The following is a 19,661-nucleotide window of genomic DNA, read 5'->3' as shown; positions in this document are numbered from 1 at the left end:
GCTGTCACAGAGCAGAAGGGCAGCTGAGATGCTGAAAAGCAGCAAAGCTGAACTGCCTGCCTCAACTTCAGCAGTGTGTAATTGACTGAAGGCGAAAAAAAAAGCAGCAGAGCAGCGGGCTTCTGTGCGCACTGAAGGCAATTGCTAGAATCCAGCAGCTGCTCCTCGCCAAGCACAGTCAACTGCCTGTGTTCTTGCTTCTTGACCAACTCACAGTTGCCCTTCTTCTCAGCAGCTGCCACCGTGTTCTCTGCATCTCGGAGCCTCAGGGGAGCAACAAGAATTTCCAAGGTGGGATGCATGAAAACTAAAATAAAAACTCAGGAAGTTTGTCCTGGAACACCTTCTATTGGCATGCCAAGAGTGAATTCAACAGGCTTGGAGAGCGGCAGCCACCGTCCTGCAGCAGTCTGCGAGCTTCGCACACAAGCCGGCTTCTTCGCCTGCTTCGTTCTTCGCCTCTTGCAAGCTACCGCGATCTCCGGCTGCCGGAGGCGAAGAAGCGGCTACTTCGCGCACAGATGACTGGAGCGGCAGCGGTGCGCTCCGAAGCGCCGCTTTTGCCGAAAGACGCCGGGAAGCGGCACTTGCTTTCGGCCAGCTGCGGAGCTCCGTATTCTGCCTCTCTAGTCGCCTACATCTTAGCGAAAAGCTTTTCCGCTCCAGTTCTCAAGGAGAAAGTGTACCAGCACTGCTCACTTAGCCCGACCTTGCCAGGAAATAAGATTTGCTGCACATTCCAAGGACACTGCATTTTCCTGGGCAAGCTGCAACCTGCTGGCAGATGGCCGTGCTCTCTGCCCACTCCTGCCCAGCTCTGGGTAGTAGCGGGCACGTTGCAGCCTGGCGAAGGCAAGAAACCTGGAGAGCTGTCACAGAGCAGAAGGGCAGCTGAGATGCTGAAAAGCAGCAAAGCTGAACTGCCTGCCTCAACTTCAGCAGTGTGTAATTGACTGAAGGCGAAACACGAAGCAGCAGAGCAGCGGGCTTCTGTGCGCACTGAAGGCAATTGCTAGAATCCAGCAGCTGCTCCTAGCCAAGCACAGTCAACTGCCTGTGTTCTTGCTTCTTGACCAACTCACAGTTGCCCTTCTTCTCAGCAGCTGCCACCGTGTTCTCTGCATCTCGGAGCCTCTGGGGAGCAACAAGAATTTCCAAGGTGGGATGCATGAAAACTAAAATAAAAACTCAGGAAGGTTGTCCTGGAACACCTCCCATTGGCATGCCAAGAGTGAATTCAACAGGCAGGAGAGCGGCAGCCACCGTCCTGCAGCTGTCTGCGAGCTTCGCACACAAGCCGGCTTCTTCGCGGCTTCGTTCTTCGCCTCTTGCAAGCTACCGCGATCTCCGGCTGCCGGAGGCGAAGAAGCGGCAACTTCGCGCACAGATGACTGGAGCGGCAGCGGTGCGCTCCGAAGCGCCGCTTTTGCCGAAAGACGCCGGGAAGCGGCACTTGCTTTCGGCCAGCTGCGGAGCTGCGTATTCTGCCTCTCTAGTCGCCTACATCTTAGCGAAAAGCTTTTCCGCTCCAGTTCTCAAGGAGAAAGTGTACCAGCACTGCTCACTTAGCCCGACCTTGCCAGGAAAGAGGATTTGCTGCACATTCCAAGGACACTGCATTTTCCTGGGCAAGCTGCAACCTGCTGGCAGATGGCCGTGCTCTCTGCCCACTCCTGCCCAGTTCTTGGTACTAGCGGGCAGGTTGCAGCCTGGCGAAGGCAAGAAACCTGGAGAGCTGTCACAGAGCAGAAGGGCAGCTGAGATGCTGAAAAGCAGCAAAGCTGAACTGCCTGCCTCAACTTCAGCAGTGTGTAATTGACTGAAGGCGAAAAACCAAGCAGCAGAGCAGCGGGCTTCTGTGCGCACTGAAGGCAATTGCTAGAATCCAGCAGCTGCTCCTAGCCAAGCACAGTCAACTGCCTGTGTTCTTGCTTCTTGACCAACTCACAGTTGCCCTTCTTCTCAGCAGCTGCCACCGTGTTCTCTGCATCTCGGAGCCTCAGGGGAGCAACAAGAATTTCCAAGGTGGGATGCATGAAAACTAAAATAAAAACTCAGGAAGTTTGTCCTGGAACACCTTCTATTGGCATGCCAAGAGTGAATTCAACAGGCAGGAGAGCGGCAGCCACCGTCCTGCAGCTGTCTGCGAGCTTCGCACACAAGCCGACTTCTTCGCGGCTTCGTTCTTCGCCTCTTGCAAGCTACCGCGATCTTCGGCTGCCGGAGGCGAAGAAGCGGCAACTTCGCGCACAGATGACTGGAGCGGCAGCGGTGCGCTCCGAAGCGCCGCTTTTGCCGAAAGACGCCGGGAAGCGGCACTTGCTTTCGGCCAGCTGCGGAGCTGCGTATTCTGCCTCTCTAGTCGCCTACATCTTAGCGCAAAGCTTTTCCGCTCCAGTTCTCAAGGAGAAAGTGTCCCAGCACTGCTCACTTAGCCCGACCTTGCCAGGAAATAGGATTTGCTGCACATTCCAAGGACACTGCATTTTCCTGGGCAAGCTGCAACCTGCTGGCAGATGGCCGTGCTCTCTGCCCACTCCTGCCCAGTTCTTGGTACTAGCGGGCACGTTGCAGCCTGGCGAAGGCAAGAAACCTGGAGAGCTGTCACAGAGCAGAAGGGCAGCTGAGATGCTGAAAAGCAGCAAAGCTGAACTGCCTGCCTCAGCTTCAGCAGTGTGTAATTGACTGAAGGCGAAAAACCAAGCAGCAGAGCAGCGGGCTTCTGTGCGCACTGAAGGCAATTGCTAGAATCCAGCAGCTGCTCCTAGCCAAGCACAGTCAACTGCCTGTGTTCTTGCTTCTTGACCAACTCACAGTTGCCCTTCTTCTCAACAGCTGCCACCGTGTTCTCTGCATGTCGGAGCCTCTGGGGAGCAGCAAGAATTTCCAAGGTGGGATGAAGTAGGACTACGTCAAAACCCAGGAAAATTGTCCTGGAACACCTTCCACTCGCATGCCAAGAGTGAATTCAACAGGCTTGGAGAGCGGCAGCCACCGTCCTGCAGCAGTCTGCGAGCTTCGCACACAAGCCGGCTTCTTCGCCTGCTTCGTTCTTCGCCTCTTGCAAGCTACCGCGATCTCCGGCTGCCGGAGGCGAAGAAGCGGCTACTTCGCGCACAGATGACTGGAGCGGCAGCGGTGCGCTCCGAAGCGCCGCTTTTGCCGAAAGACGCCGGGAAGCGGCACTTGCTTTCGGCCAGCTGCGGAGCTGCGTATTCTGCCTCTCTAGTCGCCTACATCTTAGCGAAAAGCTTTTCCGCTCCAGTTCTCAAGGAGAAAGTGTCCCAGCACTGCTCACTTAGCCCGACCTTGCCAGGAAATAAGATTTGCTGCACATTCCAAGGACACTGCATTTTCCTGGGCAAGCTGCAACCTGCTGGCAGATGGCCGTGCTCTCTGCCCACTCCTGCCCAGCTCTGGGTAGTAGCGGGCACGTTGCAGCCTGGCGAAGGCAAGAAACCTGGAGAGCTGTCACAGAGCAGAAGGGCAGCTGAGATGCTGAAAAGCAGCAAAGCTGAACTGCCTGCCTCAACTTCAGCAGTGTGTAATTGACTGAAGGCGAAACACGAAGCAGCAGAGCAGCGGGCTTCTGTGCGCACTGAAGGCAATTGCTAGAATCCAGCAGCTGCTCCTCGCCAAGCACAGTCAACTGCCTGTGTTCTTGCTTCTTGACCAACTCACAGTTGCCCTTCTTCTCAGCAGCTGCCACCGTGTTCTCTGCATCTCGGAGCCTCTGGGGAGCAACAAGAATTTCCAAGGTGGGATGCATGAAAACTAAAATAAAAACTCAGGAAGGTTGTCCTGGAACACCTCCCATTGGCATGCCATGAGTGAATTCAACAGGCAGGAGAGCGGCAGCCACCGTCCTGCAGCAGTCTGCGAGCTTCGCACACAAGCCGGCTTCTTCGCGGCTTCGTTCTTCGCCTCTTGCAAGCTACCGCGATCTCCGGCTGCCGGAGGCGAAGAAGCGGCAACTTCGCGCACAGATGACTGGAGCGGCAGCGGTGCGCTCCGAAGCGCCGCTTTTGCCGAAAGACGCCGGGAAGCGGCACTTGCTTTCGGCCAGCTGCGGAGCTGCGTATTCTGCCTCTCTAGTCGCCTACATCTTAGCGAAAAGCTTTTCCGCTCCAGTTCTCAAGGAGAAAGTGTACCAGCACTGCTCACTTAGCCCGACCTTGCCAGGAAAGAGGATTTGCTGCACATTCCAAGGACACTGCATTTTCCTGGGCAAGCTGCAACCTGCTGGCAAATGGCCGTGCTCTCTGCCCACTCCTGCCCAGTTCTTGGTACTAGCGGGCACGTTGCAGCCTGGCGAAGGCAAGAAACCTGGAGAGCTGTCACAGAGCAGAAGGGCAGCTGAGATGCTGAAAAGCAGCAAAGCTGAACTGCCTGCCTCAACTTCAGCAGTGTGTAATTGACTGAAGGCGAAAAACCAAGCAGCAGAGCAGCGGGCTTCTGTGCGCACTGAAGGCAATTGCTAGAATCCAGCAGCTGCTCCTAGCCAAGCACAGTCAACTGCCTGTGTTCTTGCTTCTTGACCAACTCACAGTTGCCCTTCTTCTCAGCAGCTGCCACCGTGTTCTCTGCATCTCGGAGCCTCAGGGGAGCAACAAGAATTTCCAAGGTGGGATGCATGAAAACTAAAATAAAAACTCAGGAAGTTTGTCCTGGAACACCTTCTATTGGCATGCCAAGAGTGAATTCAACAGGCAGGAGAGCGGCAGCCACCGTCCTGCAGCTGTCTGCGAGCTTCGCACACAAGCCGGCTTCTTCGCGGCTTCGTTCTTCGCCTCTTGCAAGCTACCGCGATCTTCGGCTGCCGGAGGCGAAGAAGCGGCAACTTCGCGCACAGATGACTGGAGCGGCAGCGGTGCGCTCCGAAGCGCCGCTTTTGCCGAAAGACGCCGGGAAGCGGCACTTGCTTTCGGCCAGCTGCGGAGCTCCGTATTCTGCCTCTCTAGTCGCCTACATCTTAGCGCAAAGCTTTTCCGCTCCAGTTCTCAAGGAGAAAGTGTCCCAGCACTGCTCACTTAGCCCGACCTTGCCAGGAAATAGGATTTGCTGCACATTCCAAGGACACTGCATTTTCCTGGGCAAGCTGCAACCTGCTGGCAGATGGCCGTGCTCTCTGCCCACTCCTGCCCAGTTCTTGGTACTAGCGGGCACGTTGCAGCCTGGCGAAGGCAAGAAACCTGGAGAGCTGTCACAGAGCAGAAGGGCAGCTGAGATGCTGAAAAGCAGCAAAGCTGAACTGCCTGCCTCAGCTTCAGCAGTGTGTAATTGACTGAAGGCGAAAAACCAAGCAGCAGAGCAGCGGGCTTCTGTGAGCACTGAAGGCAATTGCTAGAATCCAGCAGCTGCTCCTAGCCAAGCACAGTCAACTGCCTGTGTTCTTGCTTCTTGACCAACTCACAGTTGCCCTTCTTCTCAACAGCTGCCACCGTGTTCTCTGCATGTCGGAGCCTCTGGGGAGCAGCAAGAATTTCCAAGGTGGGATGAAGTAGGACTACGTCAAAACCCAGGAAAATTGTCCTGGAACACCTTCCACTCGCATGCCAAGAGTGAATTCAACAGGCTTGGAGAGCGGCAGCCACCGTCCTGCAGCAGTCTGCGAGCTTCGCACACAAGCCGGCTTCTTCGCCTGCTTCGTTCTTCGCCTCTTGCAAGCTACCGCGATCTCCGGCTGCCGGAGGCGAAGAAGCGGCTACTTCGCGCACAGATGACTGGAGCGGCAGCGGTGCGCTCCGAAGCGCCGCTTTTGCCGAAAGACGCCGGGAAGCGGCACTTGCTTTCGGCCAGCTGCGGAGCTGCGTATTCTGCCTCTCTAGTCGCCTACATCTTAGCGAAAAGCTTTTCCGCTCCAGTTCTCAAGGAGAAAGTGTCCCAGCACTGCTCACTTAGCCCGACCTTGCCAGGAAATAAGATTTGCTGCACATTCCAAGGACACAGCATTTTCCTGGGCAAGCTGCAACCTGCTGGCAGATGGCCGTGCTCTCTGCCCACTCCTGCCCAGCTCTGGGTAGTAGCGGGCACGTTGCAGCCTGGCGAAGGCAAGAAACCTGGAGAGCTGTCACAGAGCAGAAGGGCAGCTGAGATGCTGAAAAGCAGCAAAGCTGAACTGCCTGCCTCAACTTCAGCAGTGTGTAATTGACTGAAGGCGAAACACGAAGCAGCAGAGCAGCGGGCTTCTGTGCGCACTGAAGGCAATTGCTAGAATCCAGCAGCTGCTCCTCGCCAAGCACAGTCAACTGCCTGTGTTCTTGCTTCTTGACCAACTCACAGTTGCCCTTCTTCTCAGCAGCTGCCACCGTGTTCTCTGCATCTCGGAGCCTCTGGGGAGCAACAAGAATTTCCAAGGTGGGATGCATGAAAACTAAAATAAAAACTCAGGAAGGTTGTCCTGGAACACCTCCCATTGGCATGCCATGAGTGAATTCAACAGGCAGGAGAGCGGCAGCCACCGTCCTGCAGCAGTCTGCGAGCTTCGCACACAAGCCGGCTTCTTCGCGGCTTCGTTCTTCGCCTCTTGCAAGCTACCGCGATCTCCGGCTGCCGGAGGCGAAGAAGCGGCAACTTCGCGCACAGATGACTGGAGCGGCAGCGGTGCGCTCCGAAGCGCCGCTTTTGCCGAAAGACGCCGGGAAGCGGCACTTGCTTTCGGCCAGCTGCGGAGCTGCGTATTCTGCCTCTCTAGTCGCCTACATCTTAGCGAAAAGCTTTTCCGCTCCAGTTCTCAAGGAGAAAGTGTACCAGCACTGCTCACTTAGCCCGACCTTGCCAGGAAAGAGGATTTGCTGCACATTCCAAGGACACTGCATTTTCCTGGGCAAGCTGCAACCTGCTGGCAAATGGCCGTGCTCTCTGCCCACTCCTGCCCAGTTCTTGGTACTAGCGGGCACGTTGCAGCCTGGCGAAGGCAAGAAACCTGGAGAGCTGTCACAGAGCAGAAGGGCAGCTGAGATGCTGAAAAGCAGCAAAGCTGAACTGCCTGCCTCAACTTCAGCAGTGTGTAATTGATTGAAGGCGAAAAAAAAAGCAGCAGAGCAGCGGGCTTCTGTGCGCACTGAAGGCAATTGCTAGAATCCAGCAGCTGCTCCTAGCCAAGCACAGTCAACTGCCTGTGTTCTTGCTTCTTGACCAACTCACAGTTGCCCTTCTTCTCAGCAGCTGCCACCGTGTTCTCTGCATCTCGGAGCCTCAGGGGAGCAACAAGAATTTCCAAGGTGGGATGCATGAAAACTAAAATAAAAACTCAGGAAGTTTGTCCTGGAACACCTTCTATTGGCATGCCAAGAGTGAATTCAACAGGCTTGGAGAGCGGCAGCCACCGTCCTGCAGCAGTCTGCGAGCTTCGCACACAAGCCGGCTTCTTCGCCTGCTTCGTTCTTCGCCTCTTGCAAGCTACCGCGATCTCCGGCTGCCGGAGGCGAAGAAGCGGCTACTTCGCGCACAGATGACTGGAGCGGCAGCGGTGCGCTCCGAAGCGCCGCTTTTGCCGAAAGACGCCGGGAAGCGGCACTTGCTTTCGGCCAGCTGCGGAGCTCCGTATTCTGCCTCTCTAGTCGCCTACATCTTAGCGAAAAGCTTTTCCGCTCCAGTTCTCAAGGAGAAAGTGTACCAGCACTGCTCACTTAGCCCGACCTTGCCAGGAAATAAGATTTGCTGCACATTCCAAGGACACTGCATTTTCCTGGGCAAGCTGCAACCTGCTGGCAGATGGCCGTGCTCTCTGCCCACTCCTGCCCAGCTCTGGGTAGTAGCGGGCACGTTGCAGCCTGGCGAAGGCAAGAAACCTGGAGAGCTGTCACAGAGCAGAAGGGCAGCTGAGATGCTGAAAAGCAGCAAAGCTGAACTGCCTGCCTCAACTTCAGCAGTGTGTAATTGACTGAAGGCGAAACACGAAGCAGCAGAGCAGCGGGCTTCTGTGCGCACTGAAGGCAATTGCTAGAATCCAGCAGCTGCTCCTAGCCAAGCACAGTCAACTGCCTGTGTTCTTGCTTCTTGACCAACTCACAGTTGCCCTTCTTCTCAGCAGCTGCCACCGTGTTCTCTGCATCTCGGAGCCTCTGGGGAGCAACAAGAATTTCCAAGGTGGGATGCATGAAAACTAAAATAAAAACTCAGGAAGGTTGTCCTGGAACACCTCCCATTGGCATGCCAAGAGTGAATTCAACAGGCAGGAGAGCGGCAGCCACCGTCCTGCAGCTGTCTGCGAGCTTCGCACACAAGCCGGCTTCTTCGCGGCTTCGTTCTTCGCCTCTTGCAAGCTACCGCGATCTCCGGCTGCCGGAGGCGAAGAAGCGGCAACTTCGCGCACAGATGACTGGAGCGGCAGCGGTGCGCTCCGAAGCGCCGCTTTTGCCGAAAGACGCCGGGAAGCGGCACTTGCTTTCGGCCAGCTGCGGAGCTGCGTATTCTGCCTCTCTAGTCGCCTACATCTTAGCGAAAAGCTTTTCCGCTCCAGTTCTCAAGGAGAAAGTGTACCAGCACTGCTCACTTAGCCCGACCTTGCCAGGAAAGAGGATTTGCTGCACATTCCAAGGACACTGCATTTTCCTGGGCAAGCTGCAACCTGCTGGCAGATGGCCGTGCTCTCTGCCCACTCCTGCCCAGTTCTTGGTACTAGCGGGCAGGTTGCAGCCTGGCGAAGGCAAGAAACCTGGAGAGCTGTCACAGAGCAGAAGGGCAGCTGAGATGCTGAAAAGCAGCAAAGCTGAACTGCCTGCCTCAACTTCAGCAGTGTGTAATTGACTGAAGGCGAAAAACCAAGCAGCAGAGCAGCGGGCTTCTGTGCGCACTGAAGGCAATTGCTAGAATCCAGCAGCTGCTCCTAGCCAAGCACAGTCAACTGCCTGTGTTCTTGCTTCTTGACCAACTCACAGTTGCCCTTCTTCTCAGCAGCTGCCACCGTGTTCTCTGCATCTCGGAGCCTCAGGGGAGCAACAAGAATTTCCAAGGTGGGATGCATGAAAACTAAAATAAAAACTCAGGAAGTTTGTCCTGGAACACCTTCTATTGGCATGCCAAGAGTGAATTCAACAGGCAGGAGAGCGGCAGCCACCGTCCTGCAGCTGTCTGCGAGCTTCGCACACAAGCCGGCTTCTTCGCGGCTTCGTTCTTCGCCTCTTGCAAGCTACCGCGATCTTCGGCTGCCGGAGGCGAAGAAGCGGCAACTTCGCGCACAGATGACTGGAGCGGCAGCGGTGCGCTCCGAAGCGCCGCTTTTGCCGAAAGACGCCGGGAAGCGGCACTTGCTTTCGGCCAGCTGCGGAGCTGCGTATTCTGCCTCTCTAGTCGCCTACATCTTAGCGCAAAGCTTTTCCGCTCCAGTTCTCAAGGAGAAAGTGTCCCAGCACTGCTCACTTAGCCCGACCTTGCCAGGAAATAGGATTTGCTGCACATTCCAAGGACACTGCATTTTCCTGGGCAAGCTGCAACCTGCTGGCAGATGGCCGTGCTCTCTGCCCACTCCTGCCCAGTTCTTGGTACTAGCGGGCACGTTGCAGCCTGGCGAAGGCAAGAAACCTGGAGAGCTGTCACAGAGCAGAAGGGCAGCTGAGATGCTGAAAAGCAGCAAAGCTGAACTGCCTGCCTCAGCTTCAGCAGTGTGTAATTGACTGAAGGCGAAAAACCAAGCAGCAGAGCAGCGGGCTTCTGTGCGCACTGAAGGCAATTGCTAGAATCCAGCAGCTGCTCCTAGCCAAGCACAGTCAACTGCCTGTGTTCTTGCTTCTTGACCAACTCACAGTTGCCCTTCTTCTCAACAGCTGCCACCGTGTTCTCTGCATGTCGGAGCCTCTGGGGAGCAGCAAGAATTTCCAAGGTGGGATGAAGTAGGACTACGTCAAAACCCAGGAAAATTGTCCTGGAACACCTTCCACTCGCATGCCAAGAGTGAATTCAACAGGCTTGGAGAGCGGCAGCCACCGTCCTGCAGCAGTCTGCGAGCTTCGCACACAAGCCGGCTTCTTCGCCTGCTTCGTTCTTCGCCTCTTGCAAGCTACCGCGATCTCCGGCTGCCGGAGGCGAAGAAGCGGCTACTTCGCGCACAGATGACTGGAGCGGCAGCGGTGCGCTCCGAAGCGCCGCTTTTGCCGAAAGACGCCGGGAAGCGGCACTTGCTTTCGGCCAGCTGCGGAGCTGCGTATTCTGCCTCTCTAGTCGCCTACATCTTAGCGAAAAGCTTTTCCGCTCCAGTTCTCAAGGAGAAAGTGTCCCAGCACTGCTCACTTAGCCCGACCTTGCCAGGAAATAAGATTTGCTGCACATTCCAAGGACACTGCATTTTCCTGGGCAAGCTGCAACCTGCTGGCAGATGGCCGTGCTCTCTGCCCACTCCTGCCCAGCTCTGGGTAGTAGCGGGCACGTTGCAGCCTGGCGAAGGCAAGAAACCTGGAGAGCTGTCACAGAGCAGAAGGGCAGCTGAGATGCTGAAAAGCAGCAAAGCTGAACTGCCTGCCTCAACTTCAGCAGTGTGTAATTGACTGAAGGCGAAACACGAAGCAGCAGAGCAGCGGGCTTCTGTGCGCACTGAAGGCAATTGCTAGAATCCAGCAGCTGCTCCTCGCCAAGCACAGTCAACTGCCTGTGTTCTTGCTTCTTGACCAACTCACAGTTGCCCTTCTTCTCAGCAGCTGCCACCGTGTTCTCTGCATCTCGGAGCCTCTGGGGAGCAACAAGAATTTCCAAGGTGGGATGCATGAAAACTAAAATAAAAACTCAGGAAGGTTGTCCTGGAACACCTCCCATTGGCATGCCATGAGTGAATTCAACAGGCAGGAGAGCGGCAGCCACCGTCCTGCAGCAGTCTGCGAGCTTCGCACACAAGCCGGCTTCTTCGCGGCTTCGTTCTTCGCCTCTTGCAAGCTACCGCGATCTCCGGCTGCCGGAGGCGAAGAAGCGGCAACTTCGCGCACAGATGACTGGAGCGGCAGCGGTGCGCTCCGAAGCGCCGCTTTTGCCGAAAGACGCCGGGAAGCGGCACTTGCTTTCGGCCAGCTGCGGAGCTGCGTATTCTGCCTCTCTAGTCGCCTACATCTTAGCGAAAAGCTTTTCCGCTCCAGTTCTCAAGGAGAAAGTGTACCAGCACTGCTCACTTAGCCCGACCTTGCCAGGAAAGAGGATTTGCTGCACATTCCAAGGACACTGCATTTTCCTGGGCAAGCTGCAACCTGCTGGCAAATGGCCGTGCTCTCTGCCCACTCCTGCCCAGTTCTTGGTACTAGCGGGCACGTTGCAGCCTGGCGAAGGCAAGAAACCTGGAGAGCTGTCACAGAGCAGAAGGGCAGCTGAGATGCTGAAAAGCAGCAAAGCTGAACTGCCTGCCTCAACTTCAGCAGTGTGTAATTGACTGAAGGCGAAAAACCAAGCAGCAGAGCAGCGGGCTTCTGTGCGCACTGAAGGCAATTGCTAGAATCCAGCAGCTGCTCCTAGCCAAGCACAGTCAACTGCCTGTGTTCTTGCTTCTTGACCAACTCACAGTTGCCCTTCTTCTCAGCAGCTGCCACCGTGTTCTCTGCATCTCGGAGCCTCAGGGGAGCAACAAGAATTTCCAAGGTGGGATGCATGAAAACTAAAATAAAAACTCAGGAAGTTTGTCCTGGAACACCTTCTATTGGCATGCCAAGAGTGAATTCAACAGGCAGGAGAGCGGCAGCCACCGTCCTGCAGCTGTCTGCGAGCTTCGCACACAAGCCGGCTTCTTCGCGGCTTCGTTCTTCGCCTCTTGCAAGCTACCGCGATCTTCGGCTGCCGGAGGCGAAGAAGCGGCAACTTCGCGCACAGATGACTGGAGCGGCAGCGGTGCGCTCCGAAGCGCCGCTTTTGCCGAAAGACGCCGGGAAGCGGCACTTGCTTTCGGCCAGCTGCGGAGCTCCGTATTCTGCCTCTCTAGTCGCCTACATCTTAGCGCAAAGCTTTTCCGCTCCAGTTCTCAAGGAGAAAGTGTCCCAGCACTGCTCACTTAGCCCGACCTTGCCAGGAAATAGGATTTGCTGCACATTCCAAGGACACTGCATTTTCCTGGGCAAGCTGCAACCTGCTGGCAGATGGCCGTGCTCTCTGCCCACTCCTGCCCAGTTCTTGGTACTAGCGGGCACGTTGCAGCCTGGCGAAGGCAAGAAACCTGGAGAGCTGTCACAGAGCAGAAGGGCAGCTGAGATGCTGAAAAGCAGCAAAGCTGAACTGCCTGCCTCAGCTTCAGCAGTGTGTAATTGACTGAAGGCGAAAAACCAAGCAGCAGAGCAGCGGGCTTCTGTGCGCACTGAAGGCAATTGCTAGAATCCAGCAGCTGCTCCTAGCCAAGCACAGTCAACTGCCTGTGTTCTTGCTTCTTGACCAACTCACAGTTGCCCTTCTTCTCAACAGCTGCCACCGTGTTCTCTGCATGTCGGAGCCTCTGGGGAGCAGCAAGAATTTCCAAGGTGGGATGAAGTAGGACTACGTCAAAACCCAGGAAAATTGTCCTGGAACACCTTCCACTCGCATGCCAAGAGTGAATTCAACAGGCTTGGAGAGCGGCAGCCACCGTCCTGCAGCAGTCTGCGAGCTTCGCACACAAGCCGGCTTCTTCGCCTGCTTCGTTCTTCGCCTCTTGCAAGCTACCGCGATCTCCGGCTGCCGGAGGCGAAGAAGCGGCTACTTCGCGCACAGATGACTGGAGCGGCAGCGGTGCGCTCCGAAGCGCCGCTTTTGCCGAAAGACGCCGGGAAGCGGCACTTGCTTTCGGCCAGCTGCGGAGCTGCGTATTCTGCCTCTCTAGTCGCCTACATCTTAGCGAAAAGCTTTTCCGCTCCAGTTCTCAAGGAGAAAGTGTCCCAGCACTGCTCACTTAGCCCGACCTTGCCAGGAAATAAGATTTGCTGCACATTCCAAGGACACTGCATTTTCCTGGGCAAGCTGCAACCTGCTGGCAGATGGCCGTGCTCTCTGCCCACTCCTGCCCAGCTCTGGGTAGTAGCGGGCACGTTGCAGCCTGGCGAAGGCAAGAAACCTGGAGAGCTGTCACAGAGCAGAAGGGCAGCTGAGATGCTGAAAAGCAGCAAAGCTGAACTGCCTGCCTCAACTTCAGCAGTGTGTAATTGACTGAAGGCGAAACACGAAGCAGCAGAGCAGCGGGCTTCTGTGCGCACTGAAGGCAATTGCTAGAATCCAGCAGCTGCTCCTCGCCAAGCACAGTCAACTGCCTGTGTTCTTGCTTCTTGACCAACTCACAGTTGCCCTTCTTCTCAGCAGCTGCCACCGTGTTCTCTGCATCTCGGAGCCTCTGGGGAGCAACAAGAATTTCCAAGGTGGGATGCATGAAAACTAAAATAAAAACTCAGGAAGGTTGTCCTGGAACACCTCCCATTGGCATGCCATGAGTGAATTCAACAGGCAGGAGAGCGGCAGCCACCGTCCTGCAGCAGTCTGCGAGCTTCGCACACAAGCCGGCTTCTTCGCGGCTTCGTTCTTCGCCTCTTGCAAGCTACCGCGATCTCCGGCTGCCGGAGGCGAAGAAGCGGCAACTTCGCGCACAGATGACTGGAGCGGCAGCGGTGCGCTCCGAAGCGCCGCTTTTGCCGAAAGACGCCGGGAAGCGGCACTTGCTTTCGGCCAGCTCCGGAGCTCCGTATTCTGCCTCTCTAGTCGCCTACATCTTAGCGAAAAGCTTTTCCGCTCCAGTTCTCAAGGAGAAAGTGTACCAGCACTGCTCACTTAGCCCGACCTTGCCAGGAAAGAGGATTTGCTGCACATTCCAAGGACACTGCATTTTCCTGGGCAAGCTGCAACCTGCTGGCAAATGGCCGTGCTCTCTGCCCACTCCTGCCCAGTTCTTGGTACTAGCGGGCACGTTGCAGCCTGGCGAAGGCAAGAAACCTGGAGAGCTGTCACAGAGCAGAAGGGCAGCTGAGATGCTGAAAAGCAGCAAAGCTGAACTGCCTGCCTCAACTTCAGCAGTGTGTAATTGATTGAAGGCGAAAAAAAAAGCAGCAGAGCAGCGGGCTTCTGTGCGCACTGAAGGCAATTGCTAGAATCCAGCAGCTGCTCCTAGCCAAGCACAGTCAACTGCCTGTGTTCTTGCTTCTTGACCAACTCACAGTTGCCCTTCTTCTCAGCAGCTGCCACCGTGTTCTCTGCATCTCGGAGCCTCAGGGGAGCAACAAGAATTTCCAAGGTGGGATGCATGAAAACTAAAATAAAAACTCAGGAAGTTTGTCCTGGAACACCTTCTATTGGCATGCCAAGAGTGAATTCAACAGGCAGGAGAGCGGCAGCCACCGTCCTGCAGCTGTCTGCGAGCTTCGCACACAAGCCGGCTTCTTCGCGGCTTCGTTCTTCGCCTCTTGCAAGCTACCGCGATCTCCGGCTGCCGGAGGCGAAGAAGCGGCAACTTCGCGCACAGATGACTGGAGCGGCAGCGGTGCGCTCCGAAGCGCCGCTTTTGCCGAAAGACGCCGGGAAGCGGCACTTGCTTTCGGCCAGCTGCGGAGCTCCGTATTCTGCCTCTCTAGTCGCCTACATCTTAGCGCAAAGCTTTTCCGCTCCAGTTCTCAAGGAGAAAGTGTCCCAGCACTGCTCACTTAGCCCGACCTTGCCAGGAAATAGGATTTGCTGCACATTCCAAGGACACTGCATTTTCCTGGGCAAGCTGCAACCTGCTGGCAGATGGCCGTGCTCTCTGCCCACTCCTGCCCAGTTCTTGGTACTAGCGGGCACGTTGCAGCCTGGCGAAGGCAAGAAACCTGGAGAGCTGTCACAGAGCAGAAGGGCAGCTGAGATGCTGAAAAGCAGCAAAGCTGAACTGCCTGCCTCAGCTTCAGCAGAGTGTAATTGACTGAAGGCGAAAAACCAAGCAGCAGAGCAGCGGGCTTCTGTGCGCACTGAAGGCAATTGCTAGAATCCAGCAGCTGCTCCTCGCCAAGCACAGTCAACTGCCTGTGTTCTTGCTTCTTGACCAACTCACAGTTGCCCTTCTCAGCAGCTGCCACCGTGTTCTCTGCATCTCGGAGCCTCAGGGGAGCAACAAGAATTTCCAAGGTGGGATGCATGAAAACCAAAATAAAAACTCAGGAAGGTTGTCCTGGAACACCTCCCATTGGCATGCCAAGAGTGAATTCAAGAGGCAGGAGAGCGGCAGCCACCGTCCTGCAGCTGTCTGCGAGTTTCGCACACAAGCCGGCTTCTTCGCGGCTTCGTTCTTCGCCTCTTGCAAGCTACCGCGATCTCCGGCTGCCGGAGGCGACGAAGCGGCAACTTCGCGCACAGATGACTGGAGCGGCAGCGGTGCGCTCCGAAGCGCCGCTTTTGCCGAAAGACGCCGGGAAGCGGCACTTGCTTTCGGCCAGCTGCGGAGCTGCGTATTCTGCCTCTCTAGTCGCCTACATCTTAGCGAAAAGCTTTTCCGCTCCAGTTCTCAAGGAGAAAGTGTCCCAGCACTGCTCACTTAGCCCGACCTTGCCAGGAAATAAGATTTGCTGCACATTCCAAGGACACTGCATTTTCCTGGGCAAGCTGCAACCTGCTGGCAGATGGCCGTGCTCTCTGCCCACTCCTGCCCAGCTCTGGGTAGTAGCGGGCACGTTGCAGCCTGGCGAAGGCAAGAAACCTGGAGAGCTGTCACAGAGCAGAAGGGCAGCTGAGATGCTGAAAAGCAGCAAAGCTGAACTGCCTGCCTCAACTTCAGCAGTGTGTAATTGACTGAAGGCGAAACACGAAGCAGCAGAGCAGCGGGCTTCTGTGCGCACTGAAGGCAATTGCTAGAATCCAGCAGCTGCTCCTCGCCAAGCACAGTCAACTGCCTGTGTTCTTGCTTCTTGACCAACTCACAGTTGCCCTTCTTCTCAGCAGCTGCCACCGTGTTCTCTGCATCTCGGAGCCTCTGGGGAGCAACAAGAATTTCCAAGGTGGGATGCATGAAAACTAAAATAAAAACTCAGGAAGGTTGTCCTGGAACACCTCCCATTGGCATGCCAAGAGTGAATTCAACAGGCAGGAGAGCGGCAGCCACCGTCCTGCAGCAGTCTGCGAGCTTCGCACACAAGCCGGCTTCTTCGCGGCTTCGTTCTTCGCCTCTTGCAAGCTACCGCGATCTCCGGCTGCCGGAGGCGAAGAAGCGGCAACTTCGCGCACAGATGACTGGAGCGGCAGCGGTGCGCTCCGAAGCGCCGCTTTTGCCGAAAGACGCCGGGAAGCGGCACTTGCTTTCGGCCAGCTCCGGACCTGCGTATTCTGCCTCTCTAGTCGCCTACATCTTAGCGAAAAGCTTTTCCGCTCCAGTTCTCAAGGAGAAAGTGTCCCAGCACTGCTCACTTAGCCCGACCTTGCCAGGAAATAGGATTTGCTGCACATTCCAAGGACACTGCATTTTCCTGGGCAAGCTGCAACCTGCTGGCAGATGGCCGTGCTCTCTGCCCACTCCTGCCCAGTTCTTGGTACTAGCGGGCACGTTGCAGCCTGGCGAAGGCAAGAAACCTGGAGAGCTGTCACAGAGCAGAAGGGCAGCTGAGATGCTGAAAAGCAGCAAAGCTGAACTGCCTGCCTCAACTTCAGCAGTGTGTAATTGACTGAAGGCGAAAAACCAAGCAGCAGAGCAGCGGGCTTCTGTGCGCACTGAAGGCAATTGCTAGAATCCAGCAGCTGCTCCTCGCCAAGCACAGTCAACTGCCTGTGTTCTTGCTTCTTGACCAACTCACAGTTGCCCTTCTCAGCAGCTGCCACCGTGTTCTCTGCATCTCGGAGCCTCAGGGGAGCAACAAGAATTTCCAAGGTGGGATGCATGAAAACCAAAATAAAAACTCAGGAAGGTTGTCCTGGAACACCTCCCATTGGCATGCCAAGAGTGAATTCAAGAGGCAGGAGAGCGGCAGCCACCGTCCTGCAGCTGTCTGCGAGCTTCGCACACAAGCCGGCTTCTTCGCGGCTTCGTTCTTCGCCTCTTGCAAGCTACCGCGATCTCCGGCTGCCGGAGGCGAAGAAGCGGCAACTTCGCGCACAGATGACTGGAGCGGCAGCGGTGCGCTCCGAAGCGCCGCTTTTGCCGAAAGACGCCGGGAAGCGGCACTTGCTTTCGGCCAGCTGCGGAGCTGCGTATTCTGCCTCTCGAGTCGCCTACATCTTAGCGAAAAGCTTTTCCGCTCCAGTTCTCAAGGAGAAAGTGTCCCAGCACTGCTCACTTAGCCCGACCTTGCCAGGAAATAGGATTTGCTGCACATTCAAAGGACACTGCATTTTCCTGGGCAAGCTGCAACCTGCTGGCAGATGGCCGTGCTCTCTGCCCACTCCTGCCCAGTTCTTGGTACTAGCGGGCACGTTGCAGCCTGGCGAAGGCAAGAAACCTCTGAAACGATACGCGGAAGAAATCAATAGACTCCATAACCTGGGGTAGTTATGAAGTGGGTACGTATGTCAGCGCCCGGCACAAGTGAGATAGCTCTCCAAAACTTGTGCCCCGAGCCTCAGTCTGACCCACACTTTTATTCTTAAAGGCGTTCCATATGCAATACATTGCACAACATTTTCATGCATATTCCACCCCTGGCCCCGCCTGTCCTCGCTTCTCATGCGAAGTAAGTCCACGCCCTTCTGGGCATGCCTGGTTTGCTGTGGTGGTCGTACGGGGGTCTCTTGGTGGTCCTGAGGCTGAAGATTGTGGTCTTCCTCATGATTGAACTTTTGAACTTTTCCTCTCTGCGCGTGCGCTTTTGGTCCTTTGGTGCTTATCTGAGTACGTCTGTCAGTCTTGATAGGCTTGGAGACAGAGGAGCTTCTTTATCTGGGTTCTTTCCTTCTTCTGGTATTGTTCTCTATGCAAGAAGCTTCAGAAATTTGCATTTTCCTATGCCCTTTGTACTAGGCAGAGGTTTCTTAAGTAAAAGGTTGAAAATTCAACAGATAACTCTACAAGCTAAATTAGAAATGCTTCATTCATTTTGTTAACCTAACTCTAAAAATCTCTGCTTCAGTCCCCCCTTTTCTTAAAATAGATTAAATTCTTTTACTACAGGGGTCTTGATTTAAATTCTGATCTACTATCATGACCGTCCTCTTTCAGTAAGATTCTAGGAGTTCTAGAGAGTGATGTCAGACTGGCCATGTGTTTTAACATCCTCGAATTCTACATGAGTGTTAAAGTAGACATCATTAAACTTACAGTAACTAAAATTAATAGGATCATAATTGGGTGACATAAAGTCTTCTAAACAGTGTATTTCACTAGTTATGACTTGTGTTTATTAGCTAGTGATTGGTGCTGGATACACCAAGTTAAGAGACTTAACATACAGGAGGTTAGTGACATGTCTTGGGTAGACATTCTCTTTCGCACCCCATATGGTTTTTCATAAAGCAATTCAAAGTGGTTTAGCTTTTCTTTAGTCTTGGGTTTGGTTCGGATCTGCAGTAGTGCTAATGGGAGGGATTGAGTCCATGACAAATTAGCTTCTTGTCCCAATTGTACAATTTGTTGTTTGATCAAATGATTCATTTTTTTTACCTGACCACTTGATTGTGGGTTATATGGGGTGCGAAGTTCTCAGTCTATGTTCAAGTATTGGCTAACTTGTTGCACGAATTTTACAATAAAATGTGGTCCTCTATTTGAGGAGATTGTGGCCAGGACTCTAAAGCGTGGTATGTTTTCTTGTACCAATACCTTAGTTACTTCTTGAGCTTTAGAAGTCCTGGTGGGGAATGCTTCTGGCCATCCTGAAAAGGTATCTGTTAGCACCAGGAAAAACTTATACCCCCCTTTTCTTGGCAATTCTGTACAATCAATCTGCCATTGCTGCTCCGGCCCATGACCCTTCCTAATCTGGCTAAGCTTTGGTTTGGGAGTATTTTTGGGGTTGGTTTGGAGGCAAAGGTCACATTGTCGAGTTGTAAATGTCTAGTTATGCTAGAGCATCAATACCCCAATGGTTTTCTGGTGTTCTTCCTTTATTAGGGACCATCATAAATAGGAGGGTAGAACTAATTTTCCTTCTATGGTGGCCCATCCCTCTTGGTTATAGTCTCCTTTTTGCTCATAGATTAATTTTTTTTCTGGTTTGTTGTATCTTGGCTTACCTTTAGGGGAAATTTGCCCGTCTTGCTGCTTCTTTTGCTTCCCTATCTGCCAGCTCGTTTCCTTCTTCCAATTCGGAGTTGATCTTCTGATGTGCCTTAATGTGCATGATCGCTACTTTCTCTGGCAACTGGACTGCTGCTAGAAGTCGCAGTACTTCTGATGCATCTTTAATATTTTTCCCTTGAGACTTCAGCAGTCCTCTCTCTTTCTAAATGGCTCTGTGAGCATGCACTACTCCAAATGCATACTTCGAGTCCGTGTATATGTTTATTTCTTTCCCTCTTGCCAATTCTAGGGCCCGAGTTAGAGCAATTATCTCGGCCTTCTGTGCAGAGGTATTTGTTGGCAGGGGCCCAGATGATATTACTTCCTTGCACGTTGGAACTGCCTAGCCGGCGTGCCGTTTTCCACTGATGATATAACTGCTTCCATCAGTAAACGAGACTTCTGCATTCTCGAGAGGGGTGTCCTTCGAGTCAGGGCAGCTGGAGTAGGTGGCTTCAATGGTCTCCAGGCAGTCATGTTCCACTGGTTCCCCTTGGTTTCTACTGAGGAAGGAGGCTGGATTGACAATGTTAGCCACTACTATCTCTACATCATCTTGCTCCGCTATGAT

The sequence above is a fragment of the Vidua macroura genome, chromosome 7 (genome assembly GCF_024509145.1).
Source record: "Vidua macroura isolate BioBank_ID:100142 chromosome 7, ASM2450914v1, whole genome shotgun sequence".
Lineage (NCBI taxonomy): Eukaryota > Metazoa > Chordata > Aves > Passeriformes > Viduidae > Vidua > Vidua macroura.
The sequence above is the reverse complement of the archived record's forward strand: the minus strand, read 5'-3'. Positions refer to the sequence as shown.